Here is a 21,465-nt window from a genome sequence, read left to right as displayed (position 1 = left end):
TGATTCCTTGACCTTGCTTGTACCTTCGTAGGTTACTTCAAGCTTTTTCCAAATCTCCTGTGCTGAATCGCAACTTGAAATCTTATTGTATTCTGCAACGTCTAGCGCACAGTGAAGCATATTGATAGCCGAAGCATTATTTTGTAGTTTCTTAAGGTCATCCTCTGACCACTCAGTTTCACTCTTGACAATTTTCTCATTGTCAATAGTTTTATAAGGCACATATGGGTCTTGAACTATTGCAAGCCATGCACTCATGTTTGTGGCTTGAAGAAAGTTCTTCATCCTATTCTTCCAGAATGTATAATTAGATCCAAAGAATAGGGGAGGCCGACTAATTGATAATCCCTCAGGGAGTATCTATGTTGTTTGGTTCCCTGGAAGGAAACGAGTTCTGTGTTGAAACACCTTTCCACATGATTTTGATTTGACAAAATTATTTATGTGAATGATAAAAATATTCCAACACATTAAATTTAAATGCTTTGATTTATTCACACTAATGTGTTTGTTCAATGTTGAGTTATTTGATTAATAAGCCAATTAGCTAAATGGACCCAAGGCCCATAAAATAGAGTCAAAGCATCACGGCCCAAGTAGACTCAAAACGTCGTCGTACTGAGTAAGACATAAGCCCAACAACAAGAAGGATCGAGAAGCCTTCTACCAATAGCTTCAAGATGAAGCTGCTGAGTTGAACGACAAGAAGTAGAAGTCAGCGGCAGAACAGAATAAACTTGGAGACAAAGCATTTATACTTTGGGTAAAGCTCAGAAGGGGCAGGAAGCTGTCTGGAAGACTTTGCCATAAATATGGGAACATTCTGTTTCATCTGATGAAAAGCTGCTGAGTACTGGCGAAGACAGAAGATACAAGAATATGATTGGCCAAGGACACTGAGCACGTACTGAGTGAAAGTGACAGGAAGCCGTTTGCCTCCAACGGTTATTTCGAATTTTGAAATCACCGGTGCTTGAAGTGTCACTATAAATAGGCCTCTCAATTGCTTCATTCGATGCAGATCTTCAATTAAGTCGAAACGCTGACCAAATTGATACTTGAAGTTCTGTGAGAAAAGCAAAGCAAATCTTACACCAATTCCAATCTTGTGTAAAATTCTAGAGTGATTTTATTCATCTAAAGTGTCTTAGCAATTGTTGTTTAGGACAAACACTTATCATTTCTAGAAGTATAGAAAGGAGAAGCTGAGTACTCGGTTATAGTACTCAGCGGTAGTAATAGGAGTGAGTAGAGGAATAGAGGAAGGTACTCTTGTATACTCAGCTTCTGTTGTAAAAGGTTTCATGCTCTACCTTTAAAGAGCTCAGTAGAGGATTCAAAAAGCTTGGAACGAGTTCCGAGGACTAGACGTAGGTGGAGAGGCCGAACCAGGATATGTCTGCTGAGCAACATATTTCCAACCCTTAACTCCTTTATACATTGCTTGCTATAAAACTGACTAAGTAACGAACTCACGTTGAGTTAAGTGCATTGAGAAGCTGAGTTCAGGAATAGACTCAAGTGCTATCTCCTGACTCAAGAAAAGAAACAGACTTAGTCACCAGTTGACTAAGCTTGTGTCTTAAACTACTCATCACTGTTGTGTAAACCTTTTCTTAAAGAAAAGAAGTCAGCCTAAATGGACAAATTTTTTGAATAGTTCCTATCCCCCCCTTGGAACTAATCTTATCACATTTCACAGGACCAACATGCTGTTCTCAGCCATTTATCGGGATCAGCTCAAGATAGTTATATCTTTGAGTAGTGAGCTATATAGCTCTGATACCACTTGTTGGTCCCTTGTGATTAGTTCCAAAGGGAGGGGGGTTAGGAACTAATGTAACTTTTTCGCTTTAATTGTGCTGACTTAATTTAATTCTTTGAGTTTCGCAACTCAGTTTTGGTCAGTGTGGCCGAGTGAGGCGTAAGACGGCTTTAGTCAGATACTGACTAGAACTGTTTTACTTGTGAGTTGGGAAAATGACACTTTTGTAGTCAGCTTCCAACTCAGCACTCTGATTTACTCAGTGTCAGCTTAAGCAATTTATATGCTGAGTAAATATAGCAAGCAACTCATATAGATATATATATATATATATATTGTAAGAGAGTTAGAGATTACTCAACACGACTTATCCTGGTTCGGCCTCTTCGCCTACGTCCAGTCCCCAGAATCCATTCGGGCTTTTTAAATCCAATACTGAGCTCTTTAAAGGTAGAGCACAAACCGTTTACAAGGCAGTTGAATATGCAAGAGTACCGTCCTCTATTCGTCTACTCAACTCCACTAAGCGCTACAACCCAGCACTTAGATTTTCTCTACCACTGAGTACCAAACCGAGTACTCAGCACACTCTCTCAATACTATGATTGATACAAGATTGTTCTTTTTCAGACAAAGAACACTTTAGATGATTACAAAGAAAATCTCTCTAGCATTTACACAGATTTGGAAGTTTGGTGTAAGATCTTTTTCTTGTTTTAGTGTGCTTTGTATCTATGCTTTTTGTTCTCTTGTATTTCGTTGATCGGCAAAAGATCCAAGAAGTATACTTGTCCTTTTATAGTTGTATTCTGAAGACTTGTTCATTTGAATTCTGGATTTGTCCGTTGAATCCAAACGGCTCCTTTTTGCGACAAGACTCCGGTCAGCTTCAGATTTGCAGGCCAATCCCGTCGTCTAAATTTCGCAAGCGTCAGGTGATGCGTGCGCACCTAGGTAGAGTTTTCTAATGGCGATTAAATGTGTATTGCGGTGAATGTTCTATGAATATGGATGTGATCTTTTAAATGTTCTTAACTTTACTAGATGCTACGGCTACTTAGGGGCAAGTGTACCCTGTCGTATCAAGTAATAATCCGGTTAAGACCGGGTATCGAATCCACGGGATTTATAATTACAAGTATTAGACGACTCGGTTTCGTATGTTATTTAAGCGGCGATTACTTTGGGGGTGAAGTAAGACACAACTACACACTATCCTAACTATTGGCGACTCAGATTTGTGTAGCTAAAACCCTATGAAGTGGGATGAATATTGATAAGTTATAACCACGATAAATAATGACTCTAAATGTATACGGATAAGAATTTACTCTTGCAAAGACGACTAAGTATAGTAGGACCGACCCGTGAAGCACTTAGACTACGTAATTCCTAGTCAAGGCGTGTCTAATGCGGGGCAATTAGAAACTAGGGCCCGTAAGTTCCGTGGCTTGTCAATTCCTACGGTTTCTGGTTTGTCACTTCCGGTAGGGCAACACCTATATAACTCCCTAAAGATAACCCGAATGGCGTCGGAAATCGCGTTCTCCTACATAATAGTCAATTATCAATATCAAAACAAGTAGTAAATACTAACACGTAAAGGGAAATAGAGATTATAAATCATGAAATTATAAATATGAAATGTATATAAATGGGATACAACCAAGCCTAGTACATAGGAAGAGTACAAGCTAATTAGCACGTAAAAGGGGAGAATCCGCCCTTGAGACTAGCTAACCGGACTCAAAGCCGTCTCCTATGTCGTGGAGGTGGAACTCTCAAGCTTGGTGACGAATGGTGGAGCGGAACTTCGATGGAATGCCGGAACAACCGAACAAGCTCTCGAGGTGGAGAGTTTAGCTACAAAAATTGAATCTATACTACAACAAGTAACAAAACAAGTATAGTTTGCTCTTTAGTGTGTAATTATTTCTTGGTATCAAATGAAGTTCAAGAGCTTCCTATTTATAGACATCAAGCAAGGGCAAGTTTGTAATTTCACAAAGCACAAGTATGGAGCAACATCATTTGGTGCAGAAATCCCATGATACGCCCCGCGTAAATTGGTCTACGCCCCGCGTAAATGCCCATTCCGTCAGAAATCTCCTGCATGTGGACCAATTCGTTGTCTTGTTGTCTCAAGCACGCCCTACGTAAAGGATTGTACGCCCCACGTGTTTGAGTCTCTGAAGTTTTATTGCTTGAATTGGTGCTTTTACGCCGTGCGTAGCTGAAGTACGCCCCGCGTAAAAGAGTCTCTGATCTTTTTACGTTGAAGAACTGCCTTTTACGCCCCGCATATATGGTGATACGCCCCGCGTATGGAGAGTTGACTCTGGGAGACAATGCAGTCTGACTTTCAGGATTAGGCCAATTATTGCCGACATGTGTCATACGCCCCGCGTAGAGTGGCATACGCCCTGCGTATGCTGAGTCAGTTCCACATGGCTTCTGCGGATAAGGCAATCATTATCGACACCATGTTTCACGCCCTGCGTAGATGATTATACGCCCCGCGTATGGAGTGGATTTTTGCTCCTTTCTCGTACCTGAAATACAAATCTTAAGAGCCGAGTTAGCTTGACGTTTTTATTTCCTAAACTAATCAAAAACGAGGAAAATTAACTGAAAGTACGAGATTTATTTTTATTTCTTTATTTTATCAAAACACTTTATTTTTGTAATTAAACTTATTTATTTTATCCAAAATCAACCCGTAAATCACGCTAAAAGATAGGGGTAAAATACCCCTATCATCAGGTTTGTCTTCTTCTCGCAGGTTTCGTCTTTTTATGCCAGTTTGTCTTTTAGCAAAAGAGCAGTTGACCCATGCATCTTGAAATTGGCTTTTAAGTAATTCTAAGGTTTCTATTATTGGTGCAGACAGTTGTCGGATCTTATCTTTTAGCAAACGGATCATTCGCTCTGTCCTGAAGATCACTCAGCTTGTCTTTGATAGCCGTTGTCGTCGATTGTTGCTAATACAAATACTGAGTTCTCTTTTACTCAGCTTCCATGGTTAGCTTCGTTCTGCAAGACATAGGTCTCAAGAGGACTTCTCTACCATTGATGCTGAGTTGCGTTCCACTCAGCTTCGTTGATTAGCTTGATCTTCAAGCCTTTGTTCTGAAGATGACTTATCTTCTATCATACTGAGTTATACTCCACTCAGCTTGTGCTGTGTTCTCATGCTGGCTTCGTCCTGTCTTACTTTTTATTTCCATTTCCATTTATATTTATACTCAACATTGAACGAACATATTAGTACAATTAAATCAAAGCACTTAAATTTAATTGTCCCTTAATCATGGATTAACTTAAATAATTTTGTCAAATCAAAATCATGTGGAAAGGTGTTTCAACAGAGATGGCCAAAAAAGATATTTGGACTTGTAATTTAGATTTAGATATAGATTCTGTTGGGGTTTAGTGTCCTATAGACAATTGTTGCAGGATACAAACTTAATGTAAATGAATTGTTCTTTATATCATTTGTTTTAATGAGATATATGTTTCATAACTATATAAAGGCAATCCCTTTTAAAGTACTAAATAAAGTCTAATAAAAGGAAATCCGTAAGTTTGTTTAAAGTGATTATAAAGTGTTCATACAAGCATGAAGTGAGACAAAACTTTATAATAAACTAATAAACTTAAAACCACCCCAAGTCAAGTGATATGTTTAGGATTGATATATCACTGTTGAGACTTGTATGTAACAATGTCTTCTATCCGACAGAAAGCTGATCTCACAAGCTTCATATATATAGATATCTGGACAGTTACATAGATCCGATGAAACGTCGTTCATTAAGATTGGGGATCCGATTTGAGATAACAGGATGGATAGATTCATCCTTGTCACCTGTTCATCTCATTGGTATTAATAGGTATAAGTAATCCTCAGACTCAAAGGAATGTTAATTGGTCATCCTGAATTACTGAATGTGAGACTTTGATCCTGCGGTCCCACGATCCTTAACAGAGATGACTCTGGGGTGTGAACTGCAAAGGTTGGGTGTCACAGGAAGTAATGTCAGGGTAGTTATACATTGGATTGAGCATTTATCACTCCCGATTAATGGGAGATATATCCAAGGATCACTTGTGGAAGACTCGACTCTAAATCCTTGCAAGGTGATAGCTTAAGACTTGAAATACAGATTTCACTTAACCTATCTACTTGAGTTGACTCGGCCTGAACAAGTAAAACGAACGTCTCACTATATGTGACTTGACATCATCCATAGTCATAAGATTCAGTTCAAGGATATAGTTGATAAAGGATCGAATTATACTGTAACTAATATAGAAGGGTTAACGACAGAATCAACCTGTCTTCTTAACGGACTCTAGGGGAATGATTACAGACTTGCCAATAACATACTCAGTACATCATTCCGTTATGCAAGGATTAAATATAATTCTTGAAGAAATTAATTTAATAGTTGCATACGGCCAGAAGTAGTAAGAACCTAATAGATCACACATAAGACTTGGAACCAAAAGAGAGATGGATGTCATTAATAGATGGAAGCCCAAATGAGCCCAGTAAGGCCCATTTAATTAGGGGAGGCCGAAATTTGTATATAATAAGTTAGGAATTATTTTAATTCCCTTAATCCTAATTTGATTAGGTTTGTGAATTAAATTAATTAAGAGAGATAATTAAATTAGGAGTTTTAATTAGATTAATATACTCCTATTATTATCCAATTAGGTTATTTATTATTATCCTAAATATATTAGATATATTATAAGATAATAATTAGGAATCCTATTCCGAATTGAATTCCTATTAAGTAACCTATTCCTATCTAACTAGGGTTTAGATACAAGTTATTATATATACCCCCCTAATGTGCGAATTTCGACTAAGCCTATCCCCTCCCCCTTTGTGATTTTCGAAATCCCTAGCTAGTGAGAGAAAGAGAATTCGACTTCCCGCTTTCGTGGACAAGAATTCATACGGCTTCCGTCGATTGATTAATTACATTCATCTCCTTTTCTCTTTGATCTTGTGTTGGTTAATTAGAGGCAATCTATTTTGGTTGCATCTCATAAGGGTTGATTCTATCTTAACCTCACCGTGTTATACTTCGTGCTTGGGATCTTGAAGAAGAATTGTGGGCGCTTCTTTAACAACGGTAGATTGTTCTTCAAAAGGTATTCCTTCTTATCCCTCTTTATATGAAATAACGATTAACGGATCCTATGGTTAAAAGGAAGTAGGCTAAAATTTTTATATTTCCGCTGCTATACCTTAGCCTAATTTCCAACAGATTCGATATGGACTAAGATGGAGCATAGTATAAGGGAAGTAGCAAAGGAAGTTCTAGGGGAATCTAAAGGTAGCATGCCACCGGGTAAAGACACAGCTTGGTGGACAGAAGAAGTACGACAAGCAGTAAAGAGTAAGAGAGAATCCTATAAAATATTAGGGAAGTGCAGGAGTGATGAGAACTATGAAAAGTATAAAGAGGTTAAAAGGGAAGTAAAGAAGGTCATACGAGATGCTAGAGCAAAGGTGAATCGAGATCTGTACACAAGATTGGATATGAAGGAAGGGGAAAGAGACATATATAGAATTGCTCAGATGAGAGATAGGAAGACGCGAGATCTCGGAAAAGTTAAATGTGTGAAGGATGTGGACCAAAAAGTCCTAGTTGGAGATAAGGATATCAAGGAACGATGGAGGTCCTATTTTGATAACTTATTTAATGGAGATCGCGGACAAGAGGTTGGAGATATAAGTATCCCTCACGATATGATAAATCGTGAATGCATACGGAGAATTCAAAAGAGTGAAGTCAAAATGGCATTAAATAAGATGAGATTGAAGAAAGCAGTAGGACCTGATGGCATCCCTATTGAGATTTGGAGATGTTTGGGAGAGAGAGGAATCGAATGGTTGACGACGTTCTTCAACAAAATTTGGAGAAACAATAAGATGCCATCCGAATGGAGGAAAAGTATCCTGTTGAAACACCTTTCCACATAATTTTGATTTGACAAAATTGTTTAAGTATAATTTAAAATACATATTCTAAACACATTAAGTTTAAATGCTTTGATTTATTCTACTAATGTGTTTGTTCAATGTTGAGTTAAAACTGTTATAAGACATAAGGATTAAAAGGCCCAAGCCCAATACGGAAGCCAAGGCCCAAGTCAAACAACTCAGTACAACTCGGCCCGCGTATGTCAAGACGTTGCCGTTTTGAACAAAACGCAACTCAGCATAAGGAAGGATCTAGAAGACCTTCGGGAACAACTTCAAGATGAAGCTGCTGAGTAGTCTCGACAAAGCATACAAGACAGCAGCTGGCAAAAGAAAACTTCCAGACAAAGTATTTCCCCTTTGGGCAAAGTTCAGACAACACAGTATGCTGTCCAGTTGACTTTACCATAAAAGGAGAGACAGTCTGCTGAGCTGACCGAGGACAGAAGATACACAATTCTGATTGGTCGAGAGCTCTGAGCAAGTCAGGATGACAACGACATGTAGCCGTTTCCCTCCAACGGTTATTTCGAAATTCGAAATGACCGATGCCCAGACGTCTCTATAAATAGTGCCATCAGAAGCTTCACTCAATACAGAACTTGATCAAGCCATTACGCTGACCAAATTTCTACAAGTTCTGCAAGCAAAGAAGCAAAGCAAAATCTTACACTACAATTCTTATATCTGTGTAAAAGTCTAGAGTGATTGTTTCAATCGTCTAAAGTGTCTTAGCAAATCTTTGTATAGGACAAAACACTTATCATTTCTAGAGATAGAAAGGAGAGGCTGAGTACTCGGTTTTAGTACTCAGCGAGAGATTAGGATTGAGTAGAGGTATAGAGGAAGGTACTCTTGTCATACTCAGTTGCTGATATTGTAAAAGGTTTGAGGCTCTACCTTTAAAGAGCTCAGTAGAGGATTCGAAATCTCGGAACGTGTTCCGGGGACATGACGTAGGCTTAGAAGAAGCCGAACCTGGATAAATCTGCTGAGTGAAGTATTTCTTACCTTTAACTCCTTATTTATATTGCTTGCTTAAAATAACCAAAAACTGACCAAGTAAAGAGGTCAAGTTGAGTTGTGCGCGTTGAACGTCTGAGCTCAGGAATAGACTCTAAGTGCTATCTCCTGACTCAAGCTAAGAAACTAACCTAGTCACCAGTTGACTAAGCCAGTATCTTGCTGTTTACTCAGCGCCGCTGTTAAAACCTTTTTCCTTAGAAAAAGAAGTCTGCTCTAATTGCGAAAAAGTTTAAATAGTTCCTAACCCCCCCTTGGAACTATACTTGCAACCTTACAAGGGACCAACAAGTGGTATCAGAGCTCTAAAAGCTCACTTTAAAAAGGTCTAACAACCTTGAGCTGATCCCTACCATGGGCGAAAACAGCACTCGGTTTCTCCCTGGAAACCAAACAACTCAAATACTGCCTGAGGGGCTGTCCATTACTAGGCCTCCCCTATTCTTCGGGTCAAACTATACCTTCTGGAAGAATAGGATGAAAAAATTCATTCAGGCTACAAATATGAGTGCCTGGCTATCTATAGTCCAAGGCCCATTTGTACCTGTCGAGGTTGTGGCTGGCCAAACAGTTGTAAAAGCTGAGGCCAAATGGACAGAGGATGATCTTAAGAAGCTCCAAAACCATGCTTCGGCTATCAATATGCTTCACTGTGCGCTCGATGCTGCAGAATATAATAAAATCTCAGGTTGTGAGTCGGCACAAGAGATCTGGAGAAAGCTGGAAGTCACCTACGAGGGAACAAATAAAGTAAAGGAGTCCAAGGTGAATCAGCAGATGAGACTGTACGAGCTGTTCGAGATGAACAATGATGAGGGCATTTCAGACATGAATGCAAGGTTTACCAACATCATTAATGAGCTCAAGAGACTTGGGAAAATCTTCACTGAGGAAGAACAAGTCAAAAAGATACTCAGGAGTCTTCCTAAAGATTGGCAAGCAAAGAAGACAGCAGTTGAGGAAGCTCAGGATTTAACCACCTACAAATATGACGAACTCATCGGTTCATTGCTGACCCATGAGATATCCATGAAAAACTTTGAGGTGAAGGAAAAATCTGAAGACAAGAAGCAGAAATCCCTTGTCATGAAAGCTGACTCCACTGACGGGAGTTCAACTGACGATGAGGAGATGGCTATGTTCACAAGGAAGATGAAAAGGCTATTCAGGAAGAGTGACAAATACTCTAAAAAGCCTTACAGAAAGTTTGATAAGTATAAGGCTGACTCAAGTGACAGCAAATACAGAAAGGACAGCTCAAAGTCCATTACATGCTTTGAGTGCCATCAAACTGGCCATATTAAGTCAAACTGCCCCACGCTGAGGAAAGACAAGAAAAGTGGGAAGAAAGCAATGGTGGCTACTTGGAGCGACAGCGATGAGTCTTCATCTATAGAAACTGAGGCCACCGAGTCAGCGAAGATATGCTTCATGGCTGACGAACTTGCTGAGCCATGCGTCTCGACCTATCAGATGATGAGGAGCAATCAAATGAGGTAATTTCTCTTCCCAGCTCAGAAACGATATGGTTAATGCCCTGAGTGATCTCTATACACTTGTCAAGAAGTGTAATAAGAAAGTTAGAGCACTCAGCAGGCGTTGTGACGAAGTGGAAGAGGTCAAACTGAGTGACCTCAGATACCTTCTTCAGGATAATACAACTCTGCATGATAACATGAAGATCATACATGAGTCTGTCTCTGAAGTCCAGTCAGTTTCAAAGAAACTGAGTAAGGACGTCACAACTATCCAGAACCAACTAAAGGTTCCAAATAAAAGAAATAGTCCTCTGAGAACTCAGGACCAAGGTACTAAGCAGAGATGGAATCCCCAGCGAAAAGTCCAGTGTGACTTTTGTGGGAAGAAAGGACACACCACTAAGGTGTGCTGGCACGCTCAGCACTGGGGTGCTGACAAGTCAGTGAAACATCCTAAACAGAAGGTCAGTTGTGACTTCTGTGGAAAGAATGGTCATACTGTCCATGTATGTCGCCATAAAATAAAATATGATGCTATACCTGTTGCACCTAACAAGTCAGGACCCAAAAAGAATTGGGTACCTAAAAGTAACTAGTTACAATGCAGGTAAGCCTGAGATGTGCCGAGAAGTCAAAGATGTGGTATATTGACAGCGCATGCTCAAGGCATATGACGGGTGATGAAACTCAGTTCATCACGTTTGAGCGTAAACGAGGAGGGAGCGTAAGTTTTGGAGACAACAAGAAGGGTAAGATAGTAGGGTCAGGAACCATCAGAGGTAATCCTACTATTGAATCTGTCTCCCTAGTCAGCGGACTCAAATATAACTTACTCAGCGTAGCTCAGCTATGTGACAATGGGAGAAAAGTTATATTTGATGCTACTGGATGTAAAATATACGAGGGTAAAACAAATGAGTTAATATTAACTGCCCCTCGAATAGATAATGTCTTTATGCTAGATTTAGATAAAAAGTTTTCAAAAACTGTGTGCTTAGTATCAAAGGAAGAAAATTCCTGGCTATGGCACAGGAGACTTGGTCATGTAAGCATGGACCTCCTGGCCAAACTAGCAAGAAAGCAATTGGTTGAGGGACTGCCTGAACTTAAATTTCAAAAAGATCAATTATGCCACGCTTGCCAAGCTGGAAAACAAACCAAACAATCTTTTCATAGCAAAAATATCGTCTCAACTAAACGTCCGTTAGAGTTACTACACTTGGATCTCTTCGGTCCAGTCCAGCCGCTGAGTCTGGGTGGAAGAAGATTTTCCTTGGTCATTGTAGATGACTTCTCTCGGTATACGTGGGTTATCTTGCTGACCAGCAAGGATGAGACCTTTGAGACATTTTCAAATTTGGTTAGAAAAATTGAAAATGAAAAAGATCTAAAATTAGCTCACATCCGTAGTGATAACGGTGGAGAATTCAAAAACCAAAAGTTTGTTGAATTCTGTGAAGCCAGCGGCATTGACCACAATTTTTCTGCTCCTAGAACACCTCAGCAAAATGGGGTTGTAGAAAGGAAGAACAGAACTCTGGTTGAAATAGCCAGGACAATGATGGATGAGCATATGCTTCCAAAGTATTTTTGGGGAGAGGCTGTGAACACAGCATGCTTGTTGAGCGATTTTCGCAAGTGCACGGTTTTGGTTGTAGTAATAAAAATATCGATCCCACAGGGATACGTTTTTTAACAAAAAACTTATTTTTGAATCTGTTAATTTTGAACTTGTTACATTTACTATTGAATGTAAATGAAAAGTGAAATTTGTCTAATTGAATTTAGGAAATTGTTTAATTGAGTTTGTGGACTTTGAGTATTTGAAAATGCTGGATTAAGATTTTATATTAGAATATATCGATTGTTAGAAAGATCTTCTGATTTAGGGATGAATTTTACAAAACAGGAACATTTAGAACTTTTAGAAAAACAAATGAATGTATTCATTTGCATTAAGCAAAGAAAACAACTTAAACTTTGTATCAATTATGATGATGAAATAAATGACGGAACCTCTAATTAATTGGCTTTGAACGCGACAAAACCCTTTCGGGATAGTTGCCCTTAATCAAATTAAAACTCTTTCGAGATGATAATTTGCCTAAGTGTTCAACAAAGTTTCATTGTAATGATTTTGAATTTAACTACGTTTTAATGAAAACACCAGCAATCACTTTAGTGGATTGGTTACCATAAGTGCTGCATAACGATTTATCGAATAGAATGGACTTTATTAGATGAAATATAAATTGATACAAGTTTACAGAGAACATGGAGCATCGAGTTCTTCGAGGGCGTGCAAGTGAACGGCTGATCAGTCCTTTCCTTGGGTTTCCTTAGAGGTTGTCAGGCTCAAGGGCGAACACTCTACTCAATCTTCTCGCTGTAACTTCGTAATAGGGATTCGGTCGGCCACTACCAAAATGCAAACTAAAACTGGAACAATGTCTAAACGCTACTGAGTTGTAATTAAACTATAAACAATATGTGTACCTCATCTTGTTTTGTACAGAATCTAATTTCTAACTCTCGAACTATTTTTGCTTAGAACTTAGACATTAGTTCTACGCTCTGATTCTATATCTATATTACATAACATTACATACATTTTTCTCAACACCAACTCTTTATTTATAGATGTTAAAGGGTTGAGATTGAAGTGATGTGTCTTTTGTGAAAAATTGTATCCGTTGGTTAAGAGTCGTGTCCGTTGTGAAAGGACGTCTTTATCCACTTGAACGAACGCGTTTCTTGGATTTCAACATGTGTTAAATGCACTTTGGCAGAATTTCTGCACTTACCGAGAATGGGAATCCTCGGCCGTGAATGGGGGAGCATTAAGTTGAGCTTTGGACGAAGGGAGGAAGTAGCTGAACCACGCGTGTCGCGGCCGCGGGTGGGGGATTCACTGTCGCGGCATGCTGTGTTTTTCACTTCTTTGCTCTCGTTCGTGTCCTTGACTTGGCGCTTTTGATTTACGTCGTCTTTGACTCCTTTTGTAGGGTTTTTCTTCTGTTTTTGATCCTTTTTCGTTCATATTTGGATTTTACCAAATATTTAGGTACCTTGCAAGAAAGAAAGATATTTGAGAGTAAAAGTAATCTAAACAGATATAAACAACACAAATTCGTAATAAAAATGATATAAATATTAATGATATTTTAGGTATATTTTGGGCTTAACAATGATATATTCTTAATAGGGCTCTAGTTAGACCTATACTCAAGAAAACCCCCTATGAACTTTGGAAAGGACGAAAGCCAAATATTGGATACTTTCGTGCCTTTGGCTGTAGATGTTTTATTTTAAATACCAAAGATAGCTTAGCAAAGTTTGATTCAAAAGCTGATGAGGCTATCTTTTTGGGCTACTCAACAAACAGCAAAGCATACAGAGTTTTTAATAAGCGAACTCAAGTTTTAGAAGAGTCAGTACATGTAGAGTTCGACGAAACTGACCCTGCAGGTAGATACCAGCCGCTGACCGAAGATGATCCACACTCAGTAACCACCGCTGACCAAGAACCAGCTACTGAGTCATTCACGAAAAGGCTGACCAAGAGTAAGAGTGAACCTAAGATTACTTTTACTGACCCATCTACTTCTGCAGAGATTGTTGAAACAGAAACAGCACAAGACATAAATCTACCCAAAGAAATAAGGATTCCAAGAGGGCACTCAGAAAGTGCAATCCTTGATTCTGCTGGGAATACCCTGATGACGAGGAATCAACTCAGGAAGTACCTCAGCAATGTTGCTTTCGTCTCAGTACAAGAACCGAAGAATTTCGCTGAAGCTGAGTACGATGAATTCTGGATGATCACAATGCAAGAGGAGCTCGATCAATTTAGAAGAAACGATGTATGGGAGTTAGTGCCTCATCCAAAGAGTCAAAAGACCATCGGAACAAGATGGGTCTTCAGGAACAAGATGGATGAACAAGGAAACGTAGTCAGGAACAAAGCAAGGCTTGTAGCTCAGGGCTACAGTCAGCAAGAAGGTATTGACTACGATGAGACCTTTGCCCCAGTGGCAAGGCTAGAGGCAATTAGAATTCTATGTGCATATGCATCTTACATGAACTTTAAATTATTCCAAATGGATGTCAAAAGTGCATTTCTTAATGGAGTTATAAACGAGGAGGTTTATATAAATCAACCTCTAGGTTTTGAGGACCCTAAGTTCCCAAACCATGTTTACAAACTCAAAAAGGCTCTGTACGGCCTCAAGCAAGCACCACGTGCTTGGTATGAGAGGCTGACCAGTTTTCTGCTGACTAGAAATTACGTCAGGGGCAAAGCTGATACAACCTTATTCATTAAGAGAAAGGGTAAAGATACCCTGCTGGCCCAAATTTATGTTGATGATATAATATTTGGTGCAACTAACGAATCAATGTGCAAGGAGTTTAGCAAACAAATGCAGACTGAGTTTGAAATGTCCATGATGGGAGAACTCAACTTCTTCCTCGGTCTTCAAATTAAACAAGGAAAGAATGGCATCTTCATCAGTCAAGCCAAATATGCCAAGGAGATATTAAAGAAATATGATTTGGAAAATTGCAAGCCAATATCCACTCCTATGGGCACTGACACTGTCCTCTGCGCTGACGAGAATGGTAAGTCAATAGACAGCAAATTATATCGAGGTATGATAGGCTCTCTACTTTACTTAACAGCCAGTAGACCGGACATTCAGTTTTCAGTATGCTACTGTGCTAGATATCAATCTAACCCTAAGGAATCTCATTACATTGCTGTAAAAAGAATCCTTAGATATTTGCAAAGCTCAGTGAACGCAGGTCTGTGGTATCCAAATACTCATGATTTTACACTCATCGGATACACTGACGCTGACTATGGACGGGATAAGCTAGAACGTAAAAGCACCTCTGGAGGATGTCACTTCTTAGGAAGCTGTCTTGTATCCTGGTTCAGCAAAAAGCAGGCGTCAGTAGCCTTGTCTACCACTGAAGCTGAGTACATTGCTTCTGGTCATTGTGTTGCTCAAGTCCTATGGATTAAGCAACAGCTTGAAGACTATGGTGTTCAAACGAAGACAATTGAAGTCAAATGTGACAACAAAAGTGCAATTGATCTCTCAAAGAACCCAATTCAACGCAGTAGAATGAAGCATGTCAGCATCAGACATCACTTCATTAGAGACCATGTACTCAAGGGTGAGATCAAGCTGACCTTTGTCCCAACGGACGAATAGCTTGCGGATATCTTCACGAAGCCACTGGCCCGTGAGCAGTTCAGCATATTGAGAGAAGCAATTGGTATGTTTAATCCTCTTCAGTAAATTCCTGTGCTAAATGAATATGAATGCTGAGTGAATTACTATGCTGAATGATTGATTGTTTGCTGAGTAACTCATCGAAACAGACTGAACATCAAATACTGAGTAAACTTGCACACTGAGTAAATTAGTTTAAACTTAAACTTAAAAATCATCCCTTTATGCAATACTGACCACTCAGAATATCAAACGCTTAGTATTCTACACACTGAGTGTTAGATCCGTTAGAATGAATGCAATAGCACGCGTATAGCCCTAGGATGACGTATTCGCCGTATATGTCATAAATGCCAGGATCTTTGTCGGTACATAATCCCGAGGCAAAACTGACACATGGATTTGATTAAATCCACACCGCTCATTTCTTCTATAAATAATAGGTAATTTCCCATCTTTTATTCTTTACGCTTAATCAAATTCTAAGGCAAAGAAACTTTCTCTCTCAAGATCCTTCTAAACCTTCCCCATCCTTGAAAATGACTAAGATATACTACAACGTCTCCGGTGCCGGCCACTAAAAGACTAACTCCGATGAACCTACTGGAAATCCTCCTACACCGAGCAAAGGAAAAACTGGCCAAACCTCTGGTCAAGGAAAGACTGTGAAAGTCCGAACCTACTCCAAAGTTTTTGAGAACGTACGAGAATGGAAAGTTGAGCCCTCCAGATGGGTCTCAGAACACTTCGTACAGAACGAACAACCTTTCTGCGAATGGATTTCACAAAACGGATGGACGGAGCTATTTTCGGTTAGGGATGAAACCTATCTTGACCTAGTGAGGGAGTTTTACCACAACCTCAAAGTTGCCAATGACAAAACTGACTACCTGTGCACTGAGGTGAAAGGCAAAACCATCTTCATCAACCCTCTCTACATAGGAAATCTTCTCAAGCTAAAAACTGAGGGAGCAAGGCTGAGAAGATCGGGAGATCAGGACAAAACTAACTATGCACACAACTTTTGCAAACCTGAGGGTCACTCAGGAGAAGTGTTAGCTTCATCAATGGGTCAGCACCAGAAGATGGCTCACTACTTGCTGACCTACTTCATCTACCCGAAGATCAACTGCACTACATCAGCAACAAATTTCGAGCAGTGCTTTATATGGCACATGCTGACGTACACTCCCATCAACATGCCGGTCTTCCTCGTTGCTGGTTTCCTTTGAAGCACTGGCACGATGCGGCTTGGATCACTCATCACCAGAATCCTCACTGTCCATAAGGTTGATCTTGAAGGTGAGGAGAAAAATCGAGGATCTGAGATAACAGCTGCCTCACTGAGGGCATTGAAGTTTGGACAGCCCTTGAAGAAAGGTAAAGCTGCTGCTGCTGGCCAAGCTGAGGGAACTGCTGAGCCTAAGAAAGGGCGAAGGACTAAGGCCCCAGCTTCCCGCAAGAGGAAAACTGCTGAGACTCCTACCCAAAACGTTGAGTCTCCAGCAAAGAGGCAGAAGTCAGCTGGTAAGTCAGCTGAGAAAAGAAGCAGGCAAGGTGAGGCTAGAACTGAGGAAGCTGTGGAGCAACCTCAGAAGAATCAGAAGTCTTCAACACTGACTCTACTGAACGCCATACCTACGGACTTCGTTGTACCGGGTGACTCTCACTTCACCTAGTGTCAAGGTACAGAAGCTGAGCATGATGAACATGAGGTTCAACTAGATGATCACTTCATCTCTCAAGTTGAGGAAGAACTTGATGGTGACAGTACTGAAGAAGAAGAAGAAGAAGAAGCCAGCGGTCAGGATGACGCCGAGGACTCTGAGGAAACAGCCAGTGAGATTGAGGTTGAGCATGCCGATACTGAGTTGGCTGCTGGAGTTGAGCAAGTACTCGACCAACACACTGTTGATCCTGCTGAAGAGCAAGCTGACCAGCCTCATACTGAGCAATAAGAATCTTCCCCTTCTCACTCAGGAGAACCTGATCATACTGACACTCCACCTCGTAGAAGGCGAAAGTTGGTCAAGGCCAGTGAGAAGCAAGTCAGTGAACCTCCTGTGCAACTACCAACTCTTCCTGACTTTGTCATCTCAAAGACAACTAAGGACCCTTCTGCCGTCAAACTCAAGTTTTTCAAACGCCAATCCACTTCCACTACATCGGCGCCATTAGAAAAGCAAGCCTCTGTTTCTTCTCAACAGGAACATGCCGACCCCAATGCTTCTACAACATCAACAAGTCAGGTTGAGCCATCTACTGTTCATGCTATTTTCTCAAGCATGGTGCTGACTCCACACACCTCTGCCGTCAGCACAGATAGTATTCGCATTACACCTTCCGCAACTCAACTCTCTGCCGATCAATCAACTATCCCTAAAACTCAAGTGCAGATTGAGAATACTATTCCAGTCACTGACCTGGTAACTCCTTTCATTCCTCTTCCTTTCGATCATACTGATATCCCTGAAGGTTCACAAAGCCATCTGAATGCCACTGAGTCCGGCAAAAAGATCATTGACTCAGTGCAAGCATTAATCAGAGACCTTCAACATTCCACTTCTCCTGCTGCTGGATCTTCAATTCTTGAGACCACCCAGCTCTCCCAGGTCACTCAGCTTCTCAACGAAGTTAAGGGACTAAAGGATCTGCTGAACGTCGTCTTATCCTTCCAAGCACAGCAAGCTAAGCAGGATTCAATTGCCAAGCTGGCTGAGATCCAACTGACAACCGTGCAACACCTGAACTCTCTCCATCAACAAGTCCAGAAATTGTCAGCTGTGAACACTGACTATGCCACTTCATCTGAAATCAAAATGCTCTTTGCTCAGCTTCATACTGAGCAACTTAAGACCAACGAGCAAATGGTATCGTACAGTCAGTGCTCAGTAGAGCAAATTGGTGAGGCTATAAGGTTGCTTAATCTGAATAAGCAAGAGATGGATACTGACGCAATGAAGCAGAACGAGATGATGACTCTCGCACAACAAACTTTCAACCACATTCGTCATAACAACATTCAACGTCAGTATTACGACACTGCTCTCTTAAAAACCTTCCACCAAATCTTTGCTGGCCTTACTGAAGCTCTTATCTGGCAAGGTAAAGCTCAAGCATTCAGCGTCAATATGCTCAGTGCTGCTGATCTCAAAGTACTCGAAGAGGTCTCAGCTGATGGAGTTGCCATTTTTGATGGAGTAAATGAAAGCGCTGAGAAGCTTAAGGAGCTATCCCAAGAACTGACTCACGCTGTATTAACTGATGCTTTCAGACTCCCTGAAGTTGACAAAACGGGGGAGAAAGAACATGCAGCAAGAGCTCAGCATGAGCGAAGTCAGTCATCGCATCACAAGAAAAAGAAATAGATAGGCTAGCCCAGTTTTAGACTGAGTCACTTGTAATCTAATTCTATTTGCCTTATCTATAAAAAAAATTTCTGTGTAATTATTGACTTCTATCTATATATCATATTTGCATCTCTTATTCAAATCCTGAGTTATGATATATGTTATTAAGTACTGAGTCATTATGTATCTTCAGTTAAATCAGCTATGTTTAATACTTGTAACATTTATTGACTAAATGATATGCTGATAACATGTTTGACATTGACCTATGTGTTTATAAAACATTCTGATAAGAACTCATTGAACAACAAATTACTCAGCGCGCTCTATATGACTAAACCTTCCGCTTAATACTGAGTAAATATAATATGTTGATATAGCTGACCTATATCTGAAAACTGACCTTAGACTTACTCATTTAAACCTTTAAATGTTTTGAGTAAAACTAAGTCAGTAGCTCAACCCTTACGGGGAAGTTTGCTCAATTATACTAGGTCAACTATTATGGGGGAGCTCATACTGAGTTCCTCGCTGAATAGTTTTGCCAACATCAAAATGGGGGAGTTTGTTGAAACACCTTTCCACATAATTTTGATTTGACAAAATTGTTTAAGTATAATTTAAAATACATATTCTAAACACACTAAGTTTAAATGCTTTGATTTATTCTACTAATGTGTTTGTTCAATATTGAGTTAAAACTGTTATAAGACATAAGGATTAAAAGGCCCAAGCCCAATATGGAAGCCAAGGCCCAAGTCAAACAACTCAGTACAACTCGGCCCGCGTATGTCAAGACGTTGCCGTTTTGAACAAAACGCAACTCAGCATAAGGAAGGATCTAGAAGACCTTCGGGAACAACTTCAAGATGAAGCTGCTGAGTAGTCTCGACAAAGCGTACAAGACAGCAGCTGGCAAAGGAAAACTTCCAGACAAAGTATTTCCCCTTTGGGCAAAGTTCAGACGACACAGTATGCTGTCCAGTTGACTTTACCATAAAAGGAGAGACAGTCTGCTGAGCTGACCGAGGACAGAAGATACACAATTCTGATTGGCCGAGAGCTCTGAGCAAGTCAGGATGACAACGACATATAGCCGTTTCCCTCCAACGGTTATTTCGAAATTCGAAATGACCGATGCCCAGACGTCTCTATAAATAGTGCCATCAGAAGCTTCACTCAATACAGAACTTGATCAAGCCATTACGCTGACCAAATTTCTACAAGTTCTGCAAGCAAAGAAGCAAAGCAAAATCTTACACTACAATTCTTATATCTGTGTAAAAGTCTAGAGTGATTGTTTCAATCGTCTAAAGTGTCTTAGCAAATCTTTGTATAGGACAAAACACTTATCATTTCTAGAGATAGAAAGGAGAGGCTGAGTACTCGGTTTTAGTACTCAGCGAGAGATTAGGATTGAGTAGAGGTATAGAGGAAGGTACTCTTGTCATACTCAGTTGCTGATATTGTAAAAGGTTTGAGGCTCTACCTTTAAAGAGTTCAGTAGAGGATTCGAAATCTCGGAACGTGTTCCGGGGACAGGATGTAGACTTAGAAGAAGCCAAACCTGGATAAATCTGCTGAGTGAAGTATTTCTTACCTTTAACTCCTTATTTATATTGCTTGCTTAAAATAACCAAAAACTGACCAAGTAAAGAGGTCAAGTTGAGTTGTGCGCGTTGAACGTCTGAGCTCAGGAATAGACTCTAAGTGCTATCTCCTGACTCAAGCTAAGAAACTGACCTAGTCACCAGTTGACTAAGCCAGTATCTTGCTGTTTACTCAGCGCCGCTGTTAAAACCTTTTTCCTTAGAAAAAGAAGTCTGCCCTAATTGCGAAAAAGTTTAAATAGTTCCTAACCCCCCCTTGGAACTATACTTGCAACCTTACAAGGGACCAACATATCCTAATCCCGTTGTATAAGAACAAAGGCGATGTCCAAGATTGTGCCAACTATCGAGGAATCAAATTAATGAGTCACACTATGAAACTGTGGGAGCGAGTGATCGAACAAAGGCTAAGGAGGACGGTGAAGATCTCGGAAAACCAGTTTGGTTTATGCCGAGAAGATGAACTATGGAAGCCATCCACCTAATGAGACAATTAATGGAGCACTATCGAAATAAGAAGAAAGACTTGCATATGGTTTTCATTGACTTGGAGAAGGCATATGATAAGGTACCAAGGGAAGTACTTTGGTGGGCTCTAATAAAGAAAGGCATTTCGCGGAAATATATTGACATCATAAAGGACATGCATGGAGGAGCATGCACGAGTGTACACACCAGTGTTGGGAAGACTGAAGAGTTTCCTATTACGATTGGAGTGCATCAATGTTCTACATTGAGCCAATTTCTTTTTGCCATCGTTATGGATGAACTAACGAGTTCACTTCAAGATGGTATACCATGGTGCATGTTGTTTGCGGATGATATTGTGTTGGTTGATGAGACGAAAGAAGGCGTGGAGAGGAAGTTGGAACTATGGAGACAAACTTTGGAATCTAGAGGCTTTAAGCTGAGCCGAAGTAAAAGAAAATATTTGGAGTGTAAGTTTAGCGACGATAGGAGTAGGGAGGCAGGGACAATCACCCTAGATGAGAGAG

Source organism: Euphorbia lathyris, chromosome 8, assembly GCF_963576675.1.
Source record: "Euphorbia lathyris chromosome 8, ddEupLath1.1, whole genome shotgun sequence".
Classification (NCBI taxonomy): Eukaryota; Viridiplantae; Streptophyta; class Magnoliopsida; order Malpighiales; family Euphorbiaceae; genus Euphorbia; species Euphorbia lathyris.
Note: the sequence above shows the minus strand (reverse complement) of the source record.